This window comes from Solanum dulcamara, chromosome 12, assembly GCF_947179165.1.
Source record: "Solanum dulcamara chromosome 12, daSolDulc1.2, whole genome shotgun sequence".
NCBI lineage: Eukaryota > Viridiplantae > Streptophyta > Magnoliopsida > Solanales > Solanaceae > Solanum > Solanum dulcamara.
Window position 1 is genome coordinate 25,331,479 of NC_077248.1, and position 26,141 is coordinate 25,357,619.

Below are 26,141 nucleotides of genomic sequence, written 5' to 3' on the forward strand. Positions count from 1 at the left end.
CACACCTTGTTCGAAACTCTATCTTGGGAATGTCACACTCCCTCATCCTCAACTGGTCATAATCGGATCGGATATCAATTTTTGAGAAGTGACTTGCACATTGGAGTTGATCAAACAAATCATCTATTATTTGATGGGATCCTTGTTCTTTATGGTGACCTTATTTAATTGACAGTAGTCTATAAACATGGTAAGTGACCCATCCTTGTTTCTAACAAACAACATGGGAGCACCCCATAGTGAAATACTTGGCCTTATGAAACCCTTATCTAACAAATATTTTAACTGTTCCTTCAACTCCTTAAGTTCTATCAGGGCTATATGATAAGCAAGAATAGAGATGGGTTGAGTTTTGGGAAGGAGATCTATACCGAAATCAATTTACCTGTAGGGAGGAATACTGAGCAAGTCATCGGAAAACATATTAGGGAATTTATCCATAATGGGAACCGACTCAATAGAAGGAGCGTCGGAATTTGTATCCCTAACCTGCACTAAATGATAGATACATCCTTTAGAAATAATTTTCTGGGCTTTTAGTCACGAATGAATTGACCCCTAAATACCGAATCATTACCATTCCACTCAGGGATCGACTCATTAGAAAATTGAAAATTGACCATAAGAGCTCTATAATCATTGGATGCATAGAAAGCATGTAGCCAATCCATACCAAGAATAACATCAAAATCGGTTATTTCAAGTTCAATAAGATCTCAAGGGATTATTCTATGCAAGACCGATATGGGGCAATCTCTATAGACTTTCTTAGCTAGAACTGAATAACCAACGGAAGTATAAACCGAAAAAGGCTCTAGCAAGATTTTGGGACATATATCAAATCATATAGCAATGTAGGAGTAACAAAACATAATGTTGCACGCGGATTAAGTAAAGTATAAACATCAAATTCAAAGGCCTGCAACATACCCGTAACCACATCGGGAGACTCCTCAACATCTTGCCTAACTTGGAGTGCATAGAACCTATTTTGGCATTGGCCACCACTTTGTTGAGATTGTACTCCTTGAGTAACTTTCCCTTAAGGATGTACTTCTCTCTTCTTGTTAGGGAATTCGGAGATCTGTGCCCCATTTTACCACATTAAAACAAAGTACCTATACCAAACAAACATTTAGCTCCATGGTTTCTCCCACACTTGGGACACTTAGGAGGAGTGACCCCACAACAACACCACCTTGGACCTTAAGGTTGGGCATCTTATCCTTATCAAATCCTTGACCCAAAGCTTGGGAAGAACCTTGTCCTTCAAACCTTTGACATTGTCAAAAACGGCCATTATTACCACTGAATTTGGATTAAGAAAACCCACCTTCAAATCTAGTTCTTGAACTCCCTCACCTTCCTCTCCGTAATCTTTTCCCCTTCAATTTATTCGGCATATGTCATGAGCCAAGAAATATCCATATCCTTGATGAGCATAGAAGTTCAACACTTTTTCTTCACCAAGTCAGACATCCCCAAAATAAATTTACTCATTCGGGCATGAGAATCAACTACCAAAGAAGGAGCATACTTGGAAAACTTTGTAAACTTGATTTATTGTTATTGATCCATTTGAATCATTATGAGGGCATACTCCCTTACACTTATATTACCTTACTTGAGGTTGATAAACACCAACACCTTTGCCTCCGTCAATTCAAGTAGAAATAACCAGTCAAGAAAAGCAACTTTGAAATCCTCCCAATGTATGGGACCTCCTTCAACTCTTTCGGCCTCCTATTGATGGTATCACACTTGAAAAACACCCTTGAGTTAGTAGAACGCTAACTCTGCCTTCTTTTCTAAAGTCACCCCTCTAATATCAACTATCTTATACACCTAATCGATAAACTCTTGAGGTTATTCATCAAATTGAACCACAAAATTCGGGAGGGTTCATCCTTAAAGTTGGAGTAGGAGCATTAGGAGGAGCAAAAACTCCTTTTTTGGCCACAACTTAGGCTAGCATGGTATTAGAGGTTTGAAACTCAGCATTAGTCACTTGGTCGGGTAGGGGACCATTGGCTTGAGGGACCGGAGGAGCTTGATCTCTATTAGCATTGACCTTTCTTAGAAGTAGAGATCTTCTTGGAGGCATTTTTTGAAAATCACAAAGAATAATCGTTAGAGGGAAAAGACATAGATTACTCTATTGCACAACATAGATCATGAAAGAAGTCAGGATTTCCTAAGATACCTCATAGCTTACGACTCATAAATGTGGTGCTTCACACCCATGAGTAAAAATCTACTTGACGCGGCATGTTGTACACCTTAATATACTTTAAAACCTTATACTCTGATACCAAGTTTGTCATGATCCGAACAAGGGCCTAGTCATGAAACGTGATTAAAATTCCCAAATAATCTCCAACCAAGCCTCTTAGCATATCATAAGCATACATAAAATAAATAATAAGTGGAAACTCAAAAAAGTACAAGAATATAACATATCTATAGAGAATCACGACAACATAGACTCCTTAGAAAATATGCCCAATATGACTCTACATGACTACATAGGCAGCGACTAGGAAATATTCTTAGCTTACTCTCAAGGAAGTAACTACATGACTTAGAATAGTCTTAAAACTTCAACATAGTCTAGGAATGACAACAAAAGGAAAATGACTTGGCTTGCCCTCGAAGCATGAGGACTCACCACACAAATCTTAAAGAAGGATCACCAACTACCCACACGAATAAGATAGAGCGTACGTCCCTACATTATGATATAATATAGGTAATAAAGTATGGGTTAGTACATTTGAATGTACTAAGTATGTAGCTGATGCAATGCATGATTAAAACCATGTTATGCAAATGACCATTTTACATAGCATGAGGAAAGAGTTAGTAAAATTATAAGTAAGCATGGGAAATGTCAAAACACTTTAAATCATAAGAGTATCATATAAAAGTAAATGATAGCAGCATTCTTGTAAAGCATCATAAGAACCATACATATGTGGGAGATAACCGTAACCGACATTAAGACCATACGAATTCTTACAAACTCTAACATGAAATACGATGATTCCCACATCGAGAAGGAGGAGGCTACTTGCCAAGGTAGACTCCGTCCAACATTATCATCATTGAGTGCTAAATGTGGATCTACTAGCTTGGCCATATTGACAAACCTACAGTGACAACATAGTTTAAGGGACTAGAGGTTGCTATTAAGGCTTAGATCGATCTCCCACCTCAAACTCCTCACGGTGCTAAGTCAACAGCCCACAAAATACGTATCAAAACATGACCATAAATCATGTTTATCGTAAATCACAAGCCTTTTATAATCATACTTCACAAATATGTTCATAGGAATAGCTCATCATCATGTGATTCATGTAATGTGGTGTAGGCCTTACATCATTACAAATCCTTTTCATAAAACATCATTAGGGTCTAAAGTCACCATCATTCATAAAGCTTGCTTATGTACTTGAAATTCATGATCATAGCTTATATTTGAAATCAAGGTAAAACATGAATACATGATCAATTGACTTGGAAATCATGAAATTGAATTGAAAACATGCATGATCATATACTCTCTATCATCCCATACACAATTCATAAAGATAATATCATTCGGAAGTATAATTAAAAATACCCATAATTCAGATCATGAACCCTAGAGATCAATGTAATAAAATTCATAGAAAAACTTTTCAATTCCATGCAATAACAATCAATTTATATTAAAATAAACTCATAATCATAATTAGAATCATAATTTAAGCAATTGGAATGAAGATTATAAAATCCATAAAAATACATACTTTAATTGATTGAAAACGTAGAGAATTTATTGGGCTCCTTGGGTGAAAGTACTCTAGGATCAATTACCCACATACCTTATATGAGAAGAACAAACAATTTGGAAGAATTTGAGAGTTTTGATAAAGAGCTTCAGTGAATTTCTTGGAAATCTTCAATGGAGTCCTTAAGTGTTTTTGTAGAGAGAGAAATATTTGAATAGGTGAATCGTAGAAGAATGAATGAAATTAGAGGGTTAGGATAGTTAGTAAAGCCGAATCAGGTCCTAAAAATATCCAAATTCATTAACTAACAATTAGGGAAATGTCTAAAGTGTCTCCACTTAAAAATTGAATTCGGATAGAAAAACTCAACCAAGTCCGCAATGTGGACCTGTTCCTAGGTAGGCCAATTTTGAGCGAATGAGATTTTGGCCAGATTTTTATTCGGAGAAATATTACACTGAGTGGGTGAAAGTGGACTACGTGGAATTGCCATGTACTTCACTGTTTTGTGTAATTTCTTGAAAAAAATATCTTTCAATGTACAGGTCCTAAAAATCCACTGAGACCTTTTTAAAAATGTTTAACCTTCATATACTGTATTCCAACCTTCAAACGCCCGAGATATTACAATTTAGTATCTCAAGCTGAAACAAGAGGAAAGATGTAGAGATAATGTATCATCATGTCGGCCTTGGCCTTCTATGTAGCACTTTGAACCTCTTTGTTCCTCCACAACACTTTAACGGATGCTACTTCCTTGTTCCTTAAATTTTAAACTTGCCGGTCTAAAGTTTTAACCAGAACATCCTCATAGGATAAACTATCCTTCATACCCACGCTATTCAAAGGTACAATAGATCTAGGATCCCCAACATACTTCTTCAATTATGAAAAATAGAACATTGGATGCACCGACGCCAACTCCGAAGGCAAATCCAACTCATTTGTCACCTTGTCAATCCATCTCAAAATTTGATATGGGACTACATATTGGGTGCTAAGATTTCCTTTCTTTCCAAAATGCATCACACCCTTTATGGGTGAGATTTTCAAGCAAACCCAATCATTAACCTCAAAGTCAAGCTCCCTTTTTCTCACATTCAAATAGGACATTTGTCGGCTTTAGTCAGTCTTTAATCTTTCTCTAATGAGTATAACTGCCTCATGCACCAACTTCAAACTAACCAATATGAGACCTACATCTCCTATCGTACAAAGCCTCAACTTGAGCTATTTGGATACTAGAATGGTAACTATTATTATAGGCAAACTCGATCAATGGCAAGTGATCATCCTAATTACCTTTAAATTCAATCACACAATCTCTCAACATGTACTTTAAGGTATGAATAGTATGCTCAGCTTGACCATCAGTTTGAGGGTGAAAAGTTGTGCTAAGCTGAAATTGAGTACCCAGACCATTTTGGAAGGACCTCCAAAATTGAGATGTAAACATAGTACCTTGGTCTGAAATAATAGATAATGGAACACCATGAATCTTAACCACTCTCGAATGTAAATTCTAGAATAATCCTCGCCCAAATAGGAAGTCTTAATAAGAAAAAATTACGTCGACTTAATCATTCGGTCAACAACAACCCAAATTGAAACATGTTGCTTATGAGTACAAGACAAACTGGTAATAAAGTCCATATTTAACTCCTTCCACTTCCAAGTAGTAATATCAATGTCTTGAGCTAAACCTCCTGGTTTTGATGCTCAACCTTCACTTGTTAACAATTAGGACATTTAGCCACAAACTCCGCAATATCCTTCTTAATTCCATTCCACTAATAAAATTTTCTCAAATCGTAATACATTTTTGTGGAACCTAGATGAATAAGATACCACAAACTATAAGTTTTAGACAATATCATTTCTCTCAAGATGTCAACATCGGGCATACACAATCGGCCTTGATATCTAAGCATACCATTTCCCTCTTGGGAAAACCCTCAATGGCCTTTTTGGTAACTGCTTTCTTCAACTCAAAAAAATTCGAATCACTATCTTGTTTTGCCTTGATATCCACCACACAATACAATTCAGAATCATTTTGGATGACAAACTACCGTCCTCTAAATCGACCAAGCAAACACTCAAATGAGCTAGTCTATAAACATTGCAAACTAACCCCTTATTTTCTTCCAAAACATGGGAAATACTATTTATGGAAAACTTACTAAGAGCATCAGCAACCACATTCTCCTTACTCGGATGGTACAACACACTCATATCATGATCTTTCAAGAACTTATGTCATCTCCTTTGTCTAAGGTTTAAGTCTTTTTGGTTGAACACATATTGCAAACTCTTATAGTCAGTGAATATATCAACATGGACACCATATAGATAGTGTCTCCTAATATTTAGAGCAAACACAATTGCTGCTAACTTTAAATTATAAGTCAGATAGTTCTTTTCATGCACCTAGAGTTTCCTAGAGGCATAGGCTATCGCATTGCCATTTTGCATCAAAACACATCCAAGAACAACCCTTGAAGCATCATAGTATACAAAAAAACCATCAACACTAAGCGAAAATAAGTCTATCTTTCAACTCTTAAAAGATTTTATCAGATGCCTCAAACCATTGGAATTTCACGTCTTTCTAGTCAAAGTAGTCAAGGGCGATGCAATGGAAGAGACCCCTTCCATAAACCATCTTTAATAACCAGCTAAACCCAAAAACAATCGAATATCTAAAAGAGACAAAGGTCTAGGACAATTATTAACTACCTTGATTTTCTTAGGATCCACCATAATACCTTCATCACAAATAATATGACCACAAAAAGCCACCAACCTCATCCAAAACTCACACTTGCTAATCTTTGTAAATAGTTGACGATCCTTGACAATTCGCAAGACAATCCTCAAATGATTGGCATGTTCATCCTCACTCCATGAATATATCAAACTATCATCAATGAATACAATAATGAACATATCTAAATATTTCTTGGAAACCCTATTCATCAAATCCATTAAAAGTTACGAGAGCATTCGTTAGTCCAAAATATTTGAGAAAACTTAAAACTCTACTATTTAAGAATTTTTTTTACATTTGTTCATAATGACAATACTAGTGTGAGAAGGAGACGATGGACGAAGAAGATGAAGAGAAAATTGGAGCGGAAAGCAAGTGGGCCTCATTTAGAGCCATATCGAATCAGAGCAAAAAGGGCATGAGCAGTTGAAGGGAAAGGGAAGCCAGAAAATCCAGGGAATCGACGTCCCTCAAACCATTAGACTACCAGAGAAGAGGAGTCCGATCGCGACTAAGCCCCTTCTCAAAAATCGAGAAAATATCCAATCCAATTCCGATACTCCCTTTCTTTTGATCCCCAATCTTATTCAATTTTTAAAGTAAATTCATTTCACGGGCTTGGTGAAATGAAAAACTACGAAGAGGAATTCACATGGATTTAGGAAAGGCCTGCTGTATTTGTGTACAAACTAAAGTTTTTTGAAAAAACCGAATATCTTTGGTAACTTTCATTGTCAAATAGGCTTTTTCTTCGTATACCTTACTTACCTAGACCTAGCGAAGCACAACAAAATAATAGAGTCTTCTTTCTTTGTATTCAACCAAGAAAAACCCCTCCACCTGGATTTGAATCCCAATACTATTATTAATTAAAATTAAAAGGAATATACCATCACAAGATCTTCTAAATCTTGAGATGGAAATTCCTATACATTCTCTTCTATTTGATTACATGTTATATTCTAAATTAATAAGGAAAAAATTGAAAATAAGGATCTCCTAATTCTATTTATAGAAAAAAATAGAAATCTTCAAAGAATTTCTAATTAAAGAAGAAATAAGACAAGTAATTAATTTTGAATCATCCATCTTTAGAGAGAAAAAACAAGAGAAAGAGGAGAATTTGTCGAAGAGTAATATATAGTTAGAAGGTTCTACTAACTAAATAAAATGGAAATAAGTGCAATGGAAATAAAATCAGATTCCAGTCGATGAATCTTGGAATGAGATATGCCCTACAATAAATCAATAAACAAAGCAAACTATGCGGTTCGACCAAAATGAATTCTTGTTTTGACTAAATAGTAATGGATGACTTGACAATTCCAATTCGAATCGACCAATTGAATTCGGTATATTTTCCATGTTCATAGGAGTGCATTTATGTTTCTACTTTACGAATATGATTTTTTGGGGCATTTCTAATAGTATCCATCCTTGTTCCTATTTTGGTATTTTTCATTTCCATAATGTTAGCCCCGATTAGCAAAGGGCCGGAGAAACTTTCTACTTATGAATCGGGTATAGAACCAATGGGCAATGGTTGGTTACAATTTCGAATTCTTTATTATATGTTTGCTCTAGATTTTGTTATTTTTGATATTAAATGGTTTTTATTTATCCATGGGCAATGAGTTTCAACATATTATAAAAGCTTTCATTTTCGTGTTTATCTTAATTATTGATTTGGTTTATGCATGGTGAAAGGGGGCATTGGAATAGTCTTAGCTCTTGAATATTCAGACAATAAAAAGAAAAACAGAAAAAATAAGATTGAGACAGTTATAAATTCCATTTAGTTTCCTTTACTTGATCAAACAGCCCCAAATTCAGTTATTTCAACTACATTAAATGATCTTTCAAATTGGTCAAGACTCTCTAGTTTATGGCCATTTCCTCATTCTAGTTAGTAGGCGTGCGAGTAAGAGGGTAGTAGGCAAAATTCTATGAATTGAATGGGACTTCAACTTTGACAATTGTATCCTCCCTCCGGCAAATAAGGTGGAGTGGGAAAGGCAAAGAAGACAGGAAAACACAAGCTCAAACTTCATCATTTCCATTACCTTCTCTAGTAAAGGAAGCATTTCCAGTTAATAAGAACTCGAATTGGAATTTGGTCGAGAGCTAAGAGAGATTGGAAAGGTTTAAATAAGAGTGTGCCTAGCGTCTTTCGCTCTCTCTTATTAGAAGAAGAAATGGGCACGACCCCACTCAGCTCGAAGAAGTAGCTCTTTCAACTAATCCATACATTTTCTCTCCTTACAGTCAAGTAGCCCAAGGGCCCAGTCTTCGGCAATCTGGAGACAAAGTCCATGGCTATCTTATCCTACTTCCCCTGTGGTATCTGAAATGGCTGTAAGTGTCCAGCTGGTCTCTGGTGCTCAGCCTAACCAGATAGCACACTAAGCATTTAGCCATAGACTCAGTGATATCCCTCTTCATACCTTTCCACCAATAGTGTGGGTGGATTGTCCTGTACATCTTCGTGCTCTATGGGTGCAGGAAAAGAGGTAAGCTATGCGCCTCCTCCAAGATATCATGGCACAGGTCACTTTCCTAAGGAACACATACTCGTCCCCGAAATAGAAGTGCCAAGGAGGGTTGAAGGGATCAATCCCAATAAAGGCTGATCTTTGAATAGAAAAAAGAGTAGATGTGCAGGATCCCAAATGAATTGTCTTATTCGAAAAAGGCCATGTTCTTTAGAAGATCTATCTCGTGTCTGGTACTGCATGGTTCCACTCTGCAAGAACCCCAAATTATTCAGTTGAAGCTTATCCTCTTCATCATAAATGATCCGCTTGCCACGAAATGACCTAGACCAATAGGGAAATTTTAATTCATTGGGCCTTTCGATACAATTAAATAGCTTCCGCAAGGGCACCATATTCTAGGAGCCCAAACTATGTGATTGAATAAATCCTCTTGTGGGTCAAGGGCTTAACCAAATAATTGTTTTTCCAATGATGGATTTTTCACCACGAAATGAATCAAGGAACTAAGGATGTTTCCAATACCAACAATAGTTCTATCGTCTCAGTAGCCGACCTTGCCCCCCTGTTATTTTGATATCATATCTAGTATTCAAAGTTTTCCTTGATTTGGCACCGCTCTCGCAGCCCGCACCAAAACCGTGCTTTACCCCTAGATGACTAGTCAACTATTATACCTTAATGCATTCTAGGGAGAACCAGCTTGTCTGGGTGCGAGTGGCATTTCATCCCTAACCATAACTCACCTGCTAATTCTTCAACATTAGTCGGGTGGAAAGCCACTTGACTGGAAGGAGAGGAGGGCATGGAAATTTGAATTTGGTGGCATGACTAATCAAAATGGGTATGGAGTAAGGGCATTACTGATTACACCTGATGAATCGCACACTCCAGCACCAAATTTGATTACTTATTAAGGGAAAGACGAAGTAACAGCATGCTATTGGAGACGTTGCAACATATGTCGGGAAGGCCTTCATTGATTGTGTATGAACAAAATACGGATCTAAAGGCAGGGTAAGAAAGGGTTTGGTCAATATCATTTGATTGAATAGTTGACCCAGAACCCGCAGTGCATCCTATTGCAGAGCCTTATCATCCGTTACAGGAAGATAGAGAGAGGCATCGGGAGCTCACCGACCGACTTATTCTAAATAGTCTCGGGTCTCCCTTGAATGAGTATCATAAAAAAGATATTCTGGAGGCTCAATTACAAATAGAACTGAAGGTAGAGGAAGCTCTTGACAAGTGATAGAAAGGATAGTCCCTCACATGAACTACTACTACTAGAAAATGGTGAGACCATTAGTGAAAGAAGGACCAAGGAGGATCCTGATAATAGCAATAAATATCGAGTGTATATTATTCTTGCAACTTCCTGAATGGTTTGAAGATTTGCAAAAATGGAATTGAGAAATGCAAATTAATTGTACTTATAATGGTGTTCAATTATCAAAAATAGAATTTTCCAAAAATTGGTTTGAGTGACGGGATTCAGATCAAAATTTTATTTCCAACAAAACCACTCATACTTAGTAATGCAAGGAAAGCCATCGAAAAGCTACTGAACATCGTGAACATTTTTTGCATTGGAATAGCTATTCCACCCATTTCGTAAAGATAAACAAGGAATATTCTATACTAAGTCATTCCCGCCAAAAAAATACAGCACCAATAAATCATGAGAGATTATTTGTAAAAGGGCTCTATTGTGACAGGAGGGGGCTTTCCCATTAACCTACTTTGCCAATCTTTCGTACCCCATTCAATAGACTTCCTGGGAAAGCTTAATAGAGTGGCCAAGCTAATACCTTAGATAAAGAGAGTGTCCAACCAATAACGACAAGCATCCCTTTACTTAACAAGTTGTAGTCCCAGCTTTTTTTCTCCTTCAATAGAGTTGGATTAGAAGAGTCATCCTGCGGGGTAAGCCTTTTCACGTGTGTGCATTATTATTGATTAGTCTGGTTTTGGTTATTGAAGCTTCACTGTAGTGACAAAGCTTTAATAGTCCAAAGGCAAGCCAGCAAGAAGGAATGTAAACATATCAGAATGGGACACCAGTGCATTGATAGATGCCAAGGAGTCACAACTATTCTTGAATGTACGAAGGTAAGGTGCCATAAAAGGATTTTCTTTCTTCTCTCTTTCACTATCATGTTCCTCACTAACCCAAAAGGCTTTCTTTGAACCATACTTTAGGGAGGGGATATTTAAACCTTGTTTGAGCTCCTCTTCCCCTTCTCCTTTCTTTTTGTTTTCACTTACATATGCGAATCTAGGTCCAACCTCGCTTGCATTCAGTTATCAAGGGAGATATCTAATCTTTCGTTTACATACGCAAGCTCCAAATTAGTCATAATTACACTTTTGTACAATATCCAATGCATATTAAAGCACTTATCGGCCAAGCATCAATAGAGTATCTTGTGGATTAGTGCCCGATGACACGGTAAAAGTTGAAACATCAACAACTCTGAGTGCCCCAAAAAGTCTTAAATTCCTATCAACCCCTTTCCCAACAAGGCAGCCGCCATGGAAATGATGGAATAAGCTTTTCTTTCTGCTAGAGACTATGATCTCCTATGGAGCGGGAATGAACTTGGTTAGTTGGGACTAAGAAGGGATAGAATTTGATTAGTGTGTTTTCTGCCTGTCCTTTCCTTACTCTGTCAATGGTATGCCTGAGATTGCAGTCTTTATCCTTGGCTTGTACTCGAAATCCGATGTTCAAAACCCTTCCATACCTGTATAAAGCATCTCTTCTCGGGATTCACCGAACTTCGTAGCTTGGTAAGAAATGAAAGCAAAGATTGATGTCGAAAAAGAAGTTGAAGAACTTGAAAAAGAAAAATTGAGAGAGAAGAAAAGAAAAGGAAAAGACCGGACAATTTGATATGAAAACTGATATGAATTGAGTCAGTTGAAGGGTCCAATAGTGTGGATTGGAATATTTTATATTTTATAAAAGATTAAGAAGTTTTAAAAATTATATTTTACACCACTTAACGTAATCCCCTAATTAATTAAAGATTTGATTTGGGCTTGGTAAAGTTATCACATTTTCTTAACTGAAAACTTATTTGTCATCCCCCACTTAATTTTCTCAAGTAACTTTTCTTCATTTATGTTGCAAACAATCTTATCAAAATTTATCACACTTTGTATAATAACCTTACAAATCTCATTTCTCTGATAGTTTATTATCTCTTACAATCGTTTCTGGTGATGTACTCCGGTGACTTTATTTTGTATCTATTCTAATGTTATTTAGAATGTTCCAGTAAAAGTTGTTCTTTATATATTTTTTTTCATTCAATTTGAGATGAATCTGATAACAGAGCTTGAAAAAGTTTGTCTTCATGAAGCTTCAGATTTTTATGTTAGTAATTTCTATTTTGTGGACTCACATATTAATATATTATACATAGATGTGCTATCATTAAAGTAGCCCATTTTATGATCTAATAAAGTATTAAACTATTTGGGGCTAAAAGTAAATATTCATTAATATGGAATTAATTTAAATAAGAAAAAACCCATAAACCTTTTCATATGTCTCATGGATAATTACTAAAAAGGTGTATATTGACCTGGAAAGGTGCCTATAGAATTCTTTAAATTGAACGGTCTGTAAACTAGAAGAACAACATTGTTTTTCTCTTTTCCTATAGAATTCATTAAATTGAACGGTCTCTAAACCAGAAGAACAATGGTTTTTTTTTCTTTCTCTCCATCTAAGAAATAGAATAGGGTGAAAGTAATCTTCAAGATTTAGAAAATCAAGTTCTTCAATAAAATTTTCCATGAAACAAGGTTAGTTCCCCTTTTCATTCTTGTGGGTTCAAAATCTCTGTGTAATGATTTACTTGTGATCCTGGATGGATTATCGATAAAGTATTCCAACATTTTAGCCGTCAAGTAGAATATTATTTCTTCAGTGATGTATTGTGACACCTAGTATTTCTTTTATTCATATCGTGGTTTTTATAATTGTCTCTAAGCTATTTTGTTTGTTTTTCTTATTATATTTTTAATTTGACCATGTTAGTGTGATTATAGCTTGAAGAAGCATGTTTAATGAGATTCTAACTTATGAATGGCGTTTGCATCTTTGTGGTATATATTGTTAAGACTAAATAATAAGAGAGGTAGATGATGATAATCTTGAATGGATATTTTACAGAGCTTCACGGAAGAAGAAATATAGCTCAAACATAGCATTTGTTGGGATTAGTTCATATTCCATCATTATCAGATCTTAATATTACCACCGTTGTTTATTTTCTTTATTGAGTAAATTTCTTTTTATTCATTTTGGATGTCCATTACGCTAATTGGGTAATGCCAATAATTTTCGTGTTTAGCATTTTTAAGAATTATTGGTGATGTTGATTTCAACATTGATGGAGAGTTCTTATGCTATTCTTTCCCCTAGTGGTATGAACTATGAATGTAAACTTTTGTTTTCTAATGTGGGGGTGAAAATTTTCTCATCTGCTTTAAAAGCCATTTATGAATTGCAAAATACGATGCATTCCTTTGCAATGTGTATGGACATGTGATATTTTTTCTTCAATTTTTTTTTGACTTTTTTATGAAAGACTGTTATATAATTATATATATGCAATTGTTGTTTTGACTGAAATTAAGAAGGATTTACCTAACTTTTGTCGACCCTTGAATTTTGAGAATGATCACTTGTTCCCCCTGATGGCTATGCTTTTGACCTGTAAGTAGTTGAGCTTGAAAAATTTCCTGATCATATCTTCACATAATTCAGATTACACACTGTCAGGTGCATCTGCAATCTGTAATGGGCTTAATGGTGACAAGGCAATTTCTTTAACAGGTTGTGAAAAATTGTGACTTTTTTCTCTATGTTAGGTTGTAGTTTCAGTATGTCATACTATGATTTTCCCTCATTTTTGTAGGATCATTATACCTCTTATTCCAAATCATATGAGAAGCTTCAAAATGTAGTGAGAAAGAGGCCATAGTTACATATGAGGTACTTACTTTTTTGTACATTACATTTTATTTTTCATATGTGGAATCATTGCTGGCTCTGTCAAGTTTTAACCTTTACCATGTGAAATTTCTTCTTTTATTTTCTTGTTTTTGTTCTACAATTGGGGCATAAAAAATGCATAGATTAAGGTAAGGTGACAAATTAATAGCCCATTGTGCCCATTGTGATATTGAAGAAAATTAGAATAGAATATAGTGTTTGAAAGTTTAAGAGACATTAATGTACAATATGAATAACCCTTATATTGTCATAATGTTTTATGACTTTCACGCAGCAAGAACTTGAAGCTTCTATTTTTAGCCATTTTCCTCGTCACAGTCGGACACCTTTTGAATATAGAGATCTCTCTCTTTCAACTTTAGCATATTTTGAATTTTGTTGTATGCACAATTATCTCCCATGATTAATCATAAAATAGTAAATCAACTTTCTTATGGTCTCCTTTTATTATGCTTATTTTTACATCAGTTATATCTGTGAAGCGTTTTAGTTTCAATCTCTCTAAAAATCAGCGCAGTTAGCAGATATCCGTATGTAATGACCCTAGAGGTCATTTTGGTAATTTTGTAAAATAACTATTTTACCCCTCCCAATAGTTGCTCCGAGTCATGTTTGATCGGTATTTAAAGTCGGTTTGAAAAACTCCTTTGGAAAAATAAGACACTTGGAAAATTTTAAGTTTTAGAAGCATAATGTCATAACCCAAATCCGGGTCATGATGGTGCCTACAATAAGCCCCGAGTAGGCAAGCCAAATCCAACTAATGCGGAAGTCAAATCTCATTTTAAGTAAATAAATAATAACATAAGAAGGAGGAAGCAACAAGAACATAACAAAAGAAGAGTTGGATCAGGGTATAGATATGTAAATATGATATAAAATATATAAAAGGCCTGGTAGTGACCAAATATGATGAATAGACACTAGACAAATCCCGGACCTGGTGTCACCTATACAAGAGCTACTAAGTACAAAAGCTGACAATGTATAAATATACAATACAAATCTGACTATCCAAAAGAACAAGTTAGTACAAAAGAGGGAAAATAACAAGTCTCTGAATGCCGGAAACTCACTACAATCCGAATCTGGCACCGCTATGGATGATCGGCGCACGCTGGGGGTGGCTCAAACTGGGAGCTGAATCAAAAAGATACAGAAGTGCAGTATGAGTACCAAAACACAGGGTACTCAGTAGGCATCATAGGCCGATCGATCTCAGAAATAAAAATCATATAATAAGAAGTACAATGATACTACTAACAATAAGAGAAGAGTATAAACTACAAATATGAAAAAAGGGGGTACGGAAATAATCATATGGTAATCAAGTAAGTCTAACCAACAAACTAGTCACATCAATAATCTCAACTGATAAAATATCCTAAGAATGCACAATTGTAACTAGTAGTTAAGTCTTAATATTCTCAAAAAGTATCAATAAGCTCCCGGAATAACCCTCGAGCTCATCAAATAATGGGGCGCCCAGAATCATATATCAAAATCGTCAACATCGAAATAATAACCCAGAATATGTATCAATTGAACGCCCGAAATTCACACATGGATTATCAAATTAAATAAAGTGTATACCAAAGTCAATAAAAATCCGCCAGGAATTATACCTCGAGCTCATCAACTATGAATTTCCATAAATAAGATATCACCGGTTTTTCTTAAATCCCTCCTATTTATTCATCAACCAAAAGTCCTATTATCACCTTTTAGTCTTTATTTTAAACAGGGCTTTTAACACCGGCGATGTAAATAAGGCAAACAATATGTCGAAAATCATATGACACTAACATGAGACTTTGGAGTACTGAAAGCACGGCCTTGGGCCCAACATTTCAGCATCATAAGCAACCAAGGCATAAGCATAAGCCAAAAATTATATCAAGTGACCAACCAAATTCATACAAGTCAACCAAGCGACATCCTAAGTTCAAATCACCTAGGAGCAAGTTCTAAGGACTCTAAATGATGTAAACAAGTCTGGTTATCACTTAGATTAAGGATCCAACAACTAAAACCCCAACTAGTCACTAATGATGATCATCGAATCCTAATTTCTCAAATGGATATCACACTTAAATCATCACCCTAATTATGCATTACTACTCAAAATATACCTATTCTAACCAAGACAAGTCTAACAAGAGTAAGACATAACCTACCTAGAAGTCAGAACCGCACCTGAAATGCTAAACTTTAGTCTTTCCTTTCCGGGCCGCCTCCAAATGATTCCACTCTATCAAATTATTAAAGAAAACTCCAAAATAAAGCCAACGATACCCATATTGCTATAATTAAAAATAGAACTAAAATACGGTCAAAATTTGATATTGGGACCCGCACACGAAATCAAAAAACTAAATTCTTCACAAGGTCCTAAATAACTCAAGAACTTGTGCCCCAAAAATGGGCATATTCCCAGCACCGAAAGAGCTCAAACCACCCCACCAAAATTAAGCCCTAGAATGGTTCAAAAATACAAAAAATGATGAATTTAAGAGAAACTTGCAAGGTTTTTAGGATGGGAAAGGGTCTTGAAACGTCCCCGCAAGAATTCCCAACACACCAAGAAAGAATGATCGAAAACATCCAAGAAAGGCTCTCAAAATCCCAAAATTACTAAGTCTTGAAATGGGACTTATCTAGTGGAAATGGTTCTTTTAATTCACTGAAATCAGTGAATTTATTCATTGATATCATGAGCTGGGCCTCGCAATCAAGAGGTCTTCTCCAGCTAACCAATCGCGATCATGATGGTCAGTCACTCGATCGCGATGCCTAGTATGTCAGAACTTCATAATTGCAGACCCCTAGGTCGCGAACGCGAAGAGAAAAAGCTCTTGCACCAGCGGTTCAGCTAGTTCTGAACTTTGGAGAATTGAGTTTTTTTTCTTTGATGTGGGTCTGGAATTCATTCGGCACCTCGTGTACCCAAACCAACAATGCTACCCAACCAAAAATGGCATTCCATACTCAATGGAATCTATGGATTTTCCCGTGGAGCTCATTTCGTTGAAATATTTACCAAAGTCAACACTTCAAAAAAGCCTTAAAAAATCACAAATGACCTAAACCTCATTCTGAGCACCTCAAGAATCTAACCAAGGTTCTTCCTAGACCAAATTCAACATTCTAGAGCTAACCATGCTGACGGAATTTTCATCCGAGTGCGTTTAGTTAAAATATTGACCGAAGTCAAACCTTGTCCAAAACTTAAAGTTAAAATAATAAAACCACCTAAACTCAAAACAAAGACTCCAAAATCCAAACCAACCTTCCTTATTGACCAAAATGACCTTCTCAAGATGACGGAACTGTCAAAATTCTCATATGATGCTCAAATCTCCCGATATTGACTAAACTCAACTCTTTCAAACCTTAAGCCTCAAAAATGGCCAAACCAACCCCAAAAACTCAACCAAACACCTTAGGGATCATGCCACCCATCCCAACTCCACGTAAGAGCTATAAAGAAGCTATGATGTTACACCCCACACTCTCGAGCTCGGAATATCTTCTTAAGTTCCTTAGATATTATCATATAAGACGGATAAGCTACGACACTATCAAATTACTCTAAGGAAGGGAGAATGTGATACGATACCCGAAAGGAGGGAAGGTTGGAAATGAGGTCATGAGAAGTCGGAAGGAGTTGGAGGCCAATTAAAAAGTCGTAGGACTCAATTTACCTACGTAAGCTAGTAATTTGGAAGCCTTACATACTTAAGTTACATGAGTATGTACCAAGCTTACGTAGCATGGATTACATAGGTACGTAAAATAAGATGAGATTACAAACCCACGAGATAAAGGGGAGAATGACACATAGCAGCATAGGGAGATGACACATGGAAGAAGGTGACCCACCTACTTGGGTTCAAGTAGGTGACCCACCTTCTTGGGGGGGTGGAACCCACTTCCATGTGGTATCCCCTAGTTGGCAGCATGTAACGGTGGCCAATCATGGCTTGACACGTGTCACCCTAAGGGTCTGACATGTGTCACCTCCAAGGAAGCCCATATATACATGTTAAAATGATTCTTAGATTCAGTTAAATTATCCAAAACCTTCAGCAAAACACCAAAAACTTCAGCAACACAAAGAAAAGAAAACCCTAAGCTAAGAGAGAAAAGGTTGACGGCCTAGGAGGAAAAATAAGGTAAGTCCCGATTTCATTCTGTAAATTAATTATATAGCGTATACCATGATGGTATGGAGGTATTATAAGTATAAAATCATGTCTTGGTGCAGCAAAAACGTACAGCAAGCAGTCCACGCAGTTCAGCGCGACTAAAGAAGTTCCGAGGCGCAATTTTGGCGAGTTTTGGCCAATTTCGGGAAAGGTAAGGTCTTTCTTTCTAATTTGAAGTTTATGGGGTTTTTATGTAGTGTATTATACACCTTTTATACTTATTTAAGTATAAATAAATTCGTGGGAATTCTCGATGATAGAAACAATTGAAATTGAAGTCGTCATAGTTAAATTGTAGTCGAAATGAGGTGTTATGTGTGTGGAAGCTGCTGCTGGTTGTGTGGTGTGTGTTGCAGGGACTAAATGTTTACTAAAAGGGTTGGTGGAGCTGAATTTTGTATCCACATGACCCCCTGCTTCGTACGGTTAAAGCTTTCGCAAAATAGAAACTAGAAATCCTATTTTGGATATCGTAATTTCTAGCGAGTCGTCGGAGGTTGTAATGTATAATGTTGCCATGTTTTATATATATGTGAGTTGATGGTTATGTTTTTGGTTGTATTTAGTTATTAGGGACGTAATTGGGAATTCGGATAGGGCACATTATAGAGGAGGTGCTGCCCGATTTTCTGTAACGCCTTAACTAGCTAAAGAACTAGTCGGAAAGACGAGCGAGGGGTTGAGTTCTATGAATACTCATATGTAACCTAAGATGATGTAAAAACAAGGGTTATTAATATTCGTGTTGCTTTTATATTACTTAGGTTCATAGGACGATGAGATGAACGAGATAAAGAGTAACCCGTAAGAGATATGTGAAGCTTTCTCTTGGCATGTTCTTGGCATAAGTATGTAAAACCTATCTCTCTATTCTTCTGAGCATGTCTTAGAAATATGTTATGAATGGTTTGTATATGAAACATGGGAATAATTCCATTCGTAAATCTCCAAATACAGTTCATAATTCTTATCCACTTTGTGATGGTAGAACTCCTGTAATAGTTGAGCTATTGCCTTTTTAAGGCTTCTATAGGATAAAAGGTAATATATGTAGAGCCTATTGACTCGTATTCACTTCTAAATGCTAAGGCTCTTAAGGTAGCTGATCTATCAGCCCCAAGCCTTCTGTACATGAAATTGTAACCAGATGCATGGGAAGCATGAACTATAACCCCTATTCATTTCTTAATATCAAAGTTCTTGAAGTAGTTGAACTGCTACCCTCGATTCCCTATATGATGAATACTAATTGAATGTGTCAGCTCCCGTGCCTAAGAACTCTATAATGACAAGTGTCTCTTATTGCATAAGTTGTTTGGTATTACCTTAATAAAAGTCTAGGACTCTTGAGACTCCGTCGATATAGCCCCTAATGGTATTTAGAGGATACTTGAGATGATTATCATTTTGATCCTCAAATGATAGTCTATGATGACTGTTATACCGAGTCTCAAATGATGAGCTAATTGCATATGGTTCCTCGTTACTCTACTCATGGAGGATGTTAATACATCATTCACCGCGTCTCCTGAAGGTTCGGGCATGATATATGATAAAATGATTACTCACCACATCCCATGAAGGGTCGGGCAAGATAAACTCACCGCATCCCGTGAAAGGCCGGGCAAGATAAACTCACCGCATCCCATGAAGGTCCGGGCAAGATAAACTCACCGCATCCCATAAAGGGCCGGGCATGATTAATTCAATGCGTCCCATGAAGGGCCAGGCATGATAAACGATAAAATATTGATTCACCGCGTCCCCTGAAGGGTCGGGCATGATATATAATGAAATGATTATTCACCGCATCCCATGAAGGGCTGAGCATGATACAGAATGATATGAAAGCTTCACTTGTAGTACCAAGTCCCATAGTTGTCATGACCCAACCCCGTAGGCCGCGACTGGTGTCCGACCTGGACCCACGTATACATACCTATCAGCTGTAGTCAAATTGAACTATGGACAAAGTGATACTACTCACAAAAACCCCAATGAGTTAAAAAAATTGGGTACATGTGGCCTCTTTCATTCGTGTCATATCATGAAAGAGCATGCAAGCCGACAAGGCTGCTGTAACATAAAAACATCTACAACATGCCGTATAGGCACATTCGAAACAAACTCACAAACAACCACATACATATATCTACAGAACTCTAAGAATAGTAACAGTAACATATGGCGGGACAGAGCCCCCGCCGAACCCCTGGACAAATAAATATATACATATTACATGACCAATATCAAAAGTTAGGCTCTAGAATAGTGGAGCACTCCCAACAACGCTGAGAGGAAACTCTAAGCTGGCGAATCTCCAAAATGAACATTTGTACCTGCGGGCATGAAATACAGCCCCCTAGAGAACGGAGGGTCAGTTTGATATATGTACTGAGTATATAGAGCATAACATATCATAACTGAAACAACAACTGAAATGGGGATGCAGGAAATCAAGTATAGATTTTAGTAGGGTACTGTACCTGCACCTCACAAAATAAAGTCCTGCATACCATTATCATGTACCATATCCGGCCCGCTGTGAGGCTCGAAGTTGCAAATGTATAGACATATCATTATGTGCACGCCTAGCTATTATACCCGGCCCTTTAGTGAGGGACTCGGTGAACAATTGTCTCATCATTTATCATGCCCGGCCTTTCATGGGACATGGTGAATAATTATTTCGTCATTTATCATGCCCGGCCCTTTATGGGGCGCGGTGAATTTATCATACTTGGCCCTTCATGGGACACGGTGAATTTATCATGCTTGGCCCTTCATGGGATGCGGTAAATTTATCATGCCCGGCCTTTCATGGGATACGGTAAATTTATCATGCCCAGCCCTTCATGGGACGCGGTGAATTTATCATGCCCGGCCCTTCATGAGACACGGTGAATTTATGTATTAACAACCTCTACGAGTAGAGTAGTGAGGAACCATACAATATTTAAATCATTATCGGAGACTCAATAAAGTCATCAAGTGAACCGTCACTAGGGACTATATCAAATGGAGCCTCAACGGCATAGTCGTACGTTACTATGGTATGAACCATCTTATAGAAGTTTGAGTATTGGCTATCTCAGAGCCTTTTAAAAAAAGGAGATTTTTCGTATCAATCACTATCAAACCGTATAGAGGACTTGAGGAATAGGAGCTTAACTTCTTTAAGAGTCTTACCATCCATAGGTGAACCAGAAACATGTATCAAGGAACTGCAAAATAGCTTATGGAATCAAGGACATTTGTCATCGTAGAGTCCTTTAGAATATGAGCCTACACATCCAATTACTATCGCTCATATAGAAGGCTCGAAGGTGATAGCTCAACTACCTTAAGAGCCTTAACATTCATAAATGAATACGAGTCACGAGTTATACTCAGAGCTTATGAGTAAAATTACCCTCAAAGCACATATTACATTCCACTTATATCTAAGACTTGTTGAAAGAAAAGAGAAGATAGCTTTACATACTTATGTCAAAAACATGCCAAGAGAAAGCTTCACATACCTCTTACGGATTTCTCTTAATCACATTCATGTCGTCATCCTCCAAACCTATTTAACATGGAAGCAATGCAAGTATCAACAACCTTGACTTTTCAGCATCTAAAGTTGCATACGAGTATTCATAAAACTCATTTCCTCGCTCGCCTTCTCGACTAGTTCTCTCGTTAGCTAAGGCGTTAACGGAAATCGGACAGCACCTCCCTTATAACATGCCCTATACGAATTTCCAATTAGCTCCCTAATCACTACAGAAAACCAACAACAAGAACCAGAAGCTCATATACAAGTAAAACATGGCAACATTACACAATATAAACTCCAACCATCTTGCTAAAAATGACGATACCAAAATAGGGTTTCAGGTCTTTATTTCACAAAACCTTTAATTATACAAAATTAGGGTCATGTGGATGAAAACAAAACGCATTCACACCTCTTTTATAATACTTTTAGTCCCTTCAACAAGCCTCCACACACCTGCATAGCACACCACAAGCACAACACCTTGCTTTGACTACAATTTAACTATCATGACTTCAATTTTAGATTGTTTCAACGTCAAGCATCTCTATGATATTTTCCCATTTACAGACACTTACACAATATATAATACATTTCATACCAACACCATAAACTCTAAATTGAAAGTAAAGGTCTTACCTTACCCTAAATTGGCCAAAACTCTCCAAACTAGCCTCAGAAGTTTCTTGTCGTGCTGAAACTGTAGTGGACTATTTGTATCGCTCCTTCACTGTCCCAAATTGATATTTATTGTTATTAACCATATTCATATAACCTTGGGACACCTCAAATAATTAATGCACGGAATAAAAGTCAGAGGCTTACCTTGGCTGCCCCAAACCCGTAGCCCTCTCTCTTTGGCTTTCTAAGTTTTCCTTCAACTTTCTCTTGTTTGTTCCATGTGTAAAGCTGAAGATATGGTTCCGTAGGAATATTAAGATACATATATATATCTCCAAGTTTTTGAGGAACACCGTAGTTAATTAATTTATGGAGGAAAAATTGAAGAACTTACCCTTAATTCTTCCAAACCATGGTTGCCTTTCTTTTTTGTTCTCTACATTTTTTCCTCTCCCTTGGATGCTTTTTTGGATAGATAATGAATTCCTTAGTCACAATATACACATGTATATGTTTCCTTAGGAGGTGACACATTTCATTCTCATAGGGTGACATATGTTCATTCCTTATTGGACCAACATAACTATGCAACCAATTAGGGGCTGCCATGTGTACTTGGTGGGACCTACCCCTAAGTAGGTGGGTCACCTACTTGACCCCAAGCAGGTGGGTCATGTTCTTCCACATGGTACTTTTTTAGGATGCCATGTGGCACCTCTTCTTATTGCCACGTGTCATCTTATCCTCTTCCTTGTGGGTTCGTAATCTTATCTTATTTTAAGAACCCGTGTAATCCTTACTACGTAAGATTGGTATGTACTCAAGAAGTTTAAGTATGCCAAGCTTCTAAGTTAGTAGCTTATGTAGGTAAATCGAGTCCTATGTCTTGTTACTTAACCTCCAACTTCTTCTGGATTCTTATAACTGTATTTGCAATCTTCTCTACTATAGGGTATCACATTATCCCTTCCTTAGAGTTGTTTGATAGAGTCGTAGGTTATCCGGATCACTTGATAACTTCTAAGAAGCTTAACAGACATTCTGAGCTCAAGAGTGTGGGGTGTAACATCCTTCTCCCCTTTAGAACATTCGTCCCCGATTGTTAAACAAAACTTCCCTTAGAACTTTAAACAGATTGTAAGAAGATTCTTTGCTATTTCCATAATATATACTTCCATCCAAGTACTTATTATATGAGTTTTAGGAGTTGGGGTTACCTGTAGTCATTGGGGCTAGGTACGAATACTTGTGTTTCCTGTCCTCTTCAATTTCCCAGGTCATCTCTTTTCTGGTTTTGGTTTTGCCATAATATCTTGGTGGAAGGTAGGGCTTTAGTCAACAATATTCTAACCCGTTGATCCAGGATGATGATAGGTTGCTCTTTATCGGGTAACTCCTTTATTATGTTGACTTCATCCACGGAAAATATTCTGCAAGGGTTCACTTATATAGTTATGAAAAATTGACGGGTAGAAAACTGGACGTATTATTCTTAAACCAGATAGTAGGGACAAATTCATAGGCAATTTAACAAGTGATAGATAGCCATCCCAGCTACCTTTGAAGTTAACAACACCAGCTCACCACATATCCTCTAGCGTTTACATGGTACGCTTAGCCCATTTATTTGTTTTGAGGGTAAAAGGCGGTACTAAGGCCTACCTGTATTCCTAATCTCTCCTTGGATTGATATTCAAGTGCTAGCTGTACTTTAAGTCTCTCTACTCAAGACAATAGCTGTGGGGACCTCATGTATTACTCCTCAGCTTTCTTAGAAGATTTTAACTGGTACTTTACCTATTGGGTTCCTTCGCCTTTGGTTTTTTTTCCCAATCCTTAGGGTTGGCTGTTGAATAGTGTTGAAGTCCCCCTGTATAATGGCTTTCATAGTCCTTCTGTTCTATATCTACCACTACCTGATATAATTTCAAAGGAATTTGGCATATGAGTTTGCCATCTTTTGGTAACCAGCTAGTTCTGCTCATTCTACTTAAACCATTTCACAATTTTCCTTACTCTCACTTGTAACCTTCTAGACACGTTACCTCATGTCATTCTTTACCTTTACAAGAATATGAAAGGGTACAAGAAATATCCTAGCATTGTCTCGCTAGTTCTCATGTTTTATCTAGCCTTTTTTCCCTTATCCTATAATCGATATCGGGGTAGATCCTTGGTCCAATCGTGGCCATGTCTTACTTTGCCCGTAGTACTAATTCCATCTCGATAGTTTGGCTTAACCTATCTTCGCATATCTCGGTAGGGTATCCCAAAATATCATAACCGCATTGTCATTATTGAACTCCCATTCCTTCTATCATGTACTTACTCACTTAGCCTGATGCTTGTATATATATATTTGTAGGTTGCACAGCCATTCTGATGTAACTTGTAGAAGGTAGACGTAGTCTTTCTGTCCCCTGGTTCATTTTACAGTACTCATCTTGTTCATATCGACACTTGTTTTTCCCATCTTTTTATACTTCTTTCTTTTCCCTTATTCATTCTTTTCTCTTCTCATGTCCTATCACATGAGGTTTTCTATTCCTTTTCCTTAGTCATTTAACTATCGCAACGTCATTTGTGACCAACTCTATAGCCATCATGTTGGCTTTTAGTCTAGCATAATGTCATTATCCTTCGTAGTGCCTTTTGAGTTATTTGATATCCTTTCACTACTATACCCTTTTCTTTTTATACACACCCACCTTCTAGCGTTATCTAGCCTTTTTTCCCTTATCCTATAATCGATATCGGGGTAGATCCTTGGTCCAATCGTGGCCATGTCTTACTTTGCCCGTAGTACTAATTCCATCTCGATAGTTTGGCTTAACCTATCTTCGCATATCTCGGTAGGGTATCCCAAAATATCATAACCGCATTGTCATTATTGAACTCCCATTCCTTCTATCATGTACTTACTCACTTAGCCTGATGCTTGTATATATATATTTGTAGGTTGCACAGCCATTCTGATGTAACTTGTAGAAGGTAGACGTAGTCTTTCTGTCCCCTGGTTCATTTTACAGTACTCATCTTGTTCATATCGACACTTGTTTTTCCCATCTTTTTATACTTCTTTCTTTTCCCTTATTCATTCTTTTCTCTTCTCATGTCCTATCACATGAGGTTTTCTATTCCTTTTCCTTAGTCATTTAACTATCGCAACGTCATTTGTGACCAACTCTATAGCCATCATGTTGGCTTTTAGTCTAGCATAATGTCATTATCCTTCGTAGTGCCTTTTGAGTTATTTGATATCCTTTCACTACTATACCCTTTTCTTTTTATACACACCCACCTTCTAGCGTTATCTAGCCTTTTTTCCCTTATCCTATAATCGATATCGGGGTAGATCCTTGGTCCAATCGTGGCCATGTCTTACTTTGCCCGTAGTACTAATTCCATCTCGATAGTTTGGCTTAACCTATCTTCGCATATCTCGGTAGGGTATCCCAAAATATCATAACCGCATTGTCATTATTGAACTCCCATTCCTTCTATCATGTACTTACTCACTTAGCCTGATGCTTGTATATATATATTTGTAGGTTGCACAGCCATTCTGATGTAACTTGTAGAAGGTAGACGTAGTCTTTCTGTCCCCTGGTTCATTTTACAGTACTCATCTTGTTCATATCGACACTTGTTTTTCCCATCTTTTTATACTTCTTTCTTTTCCCTTATTCATTCTTTTCTCT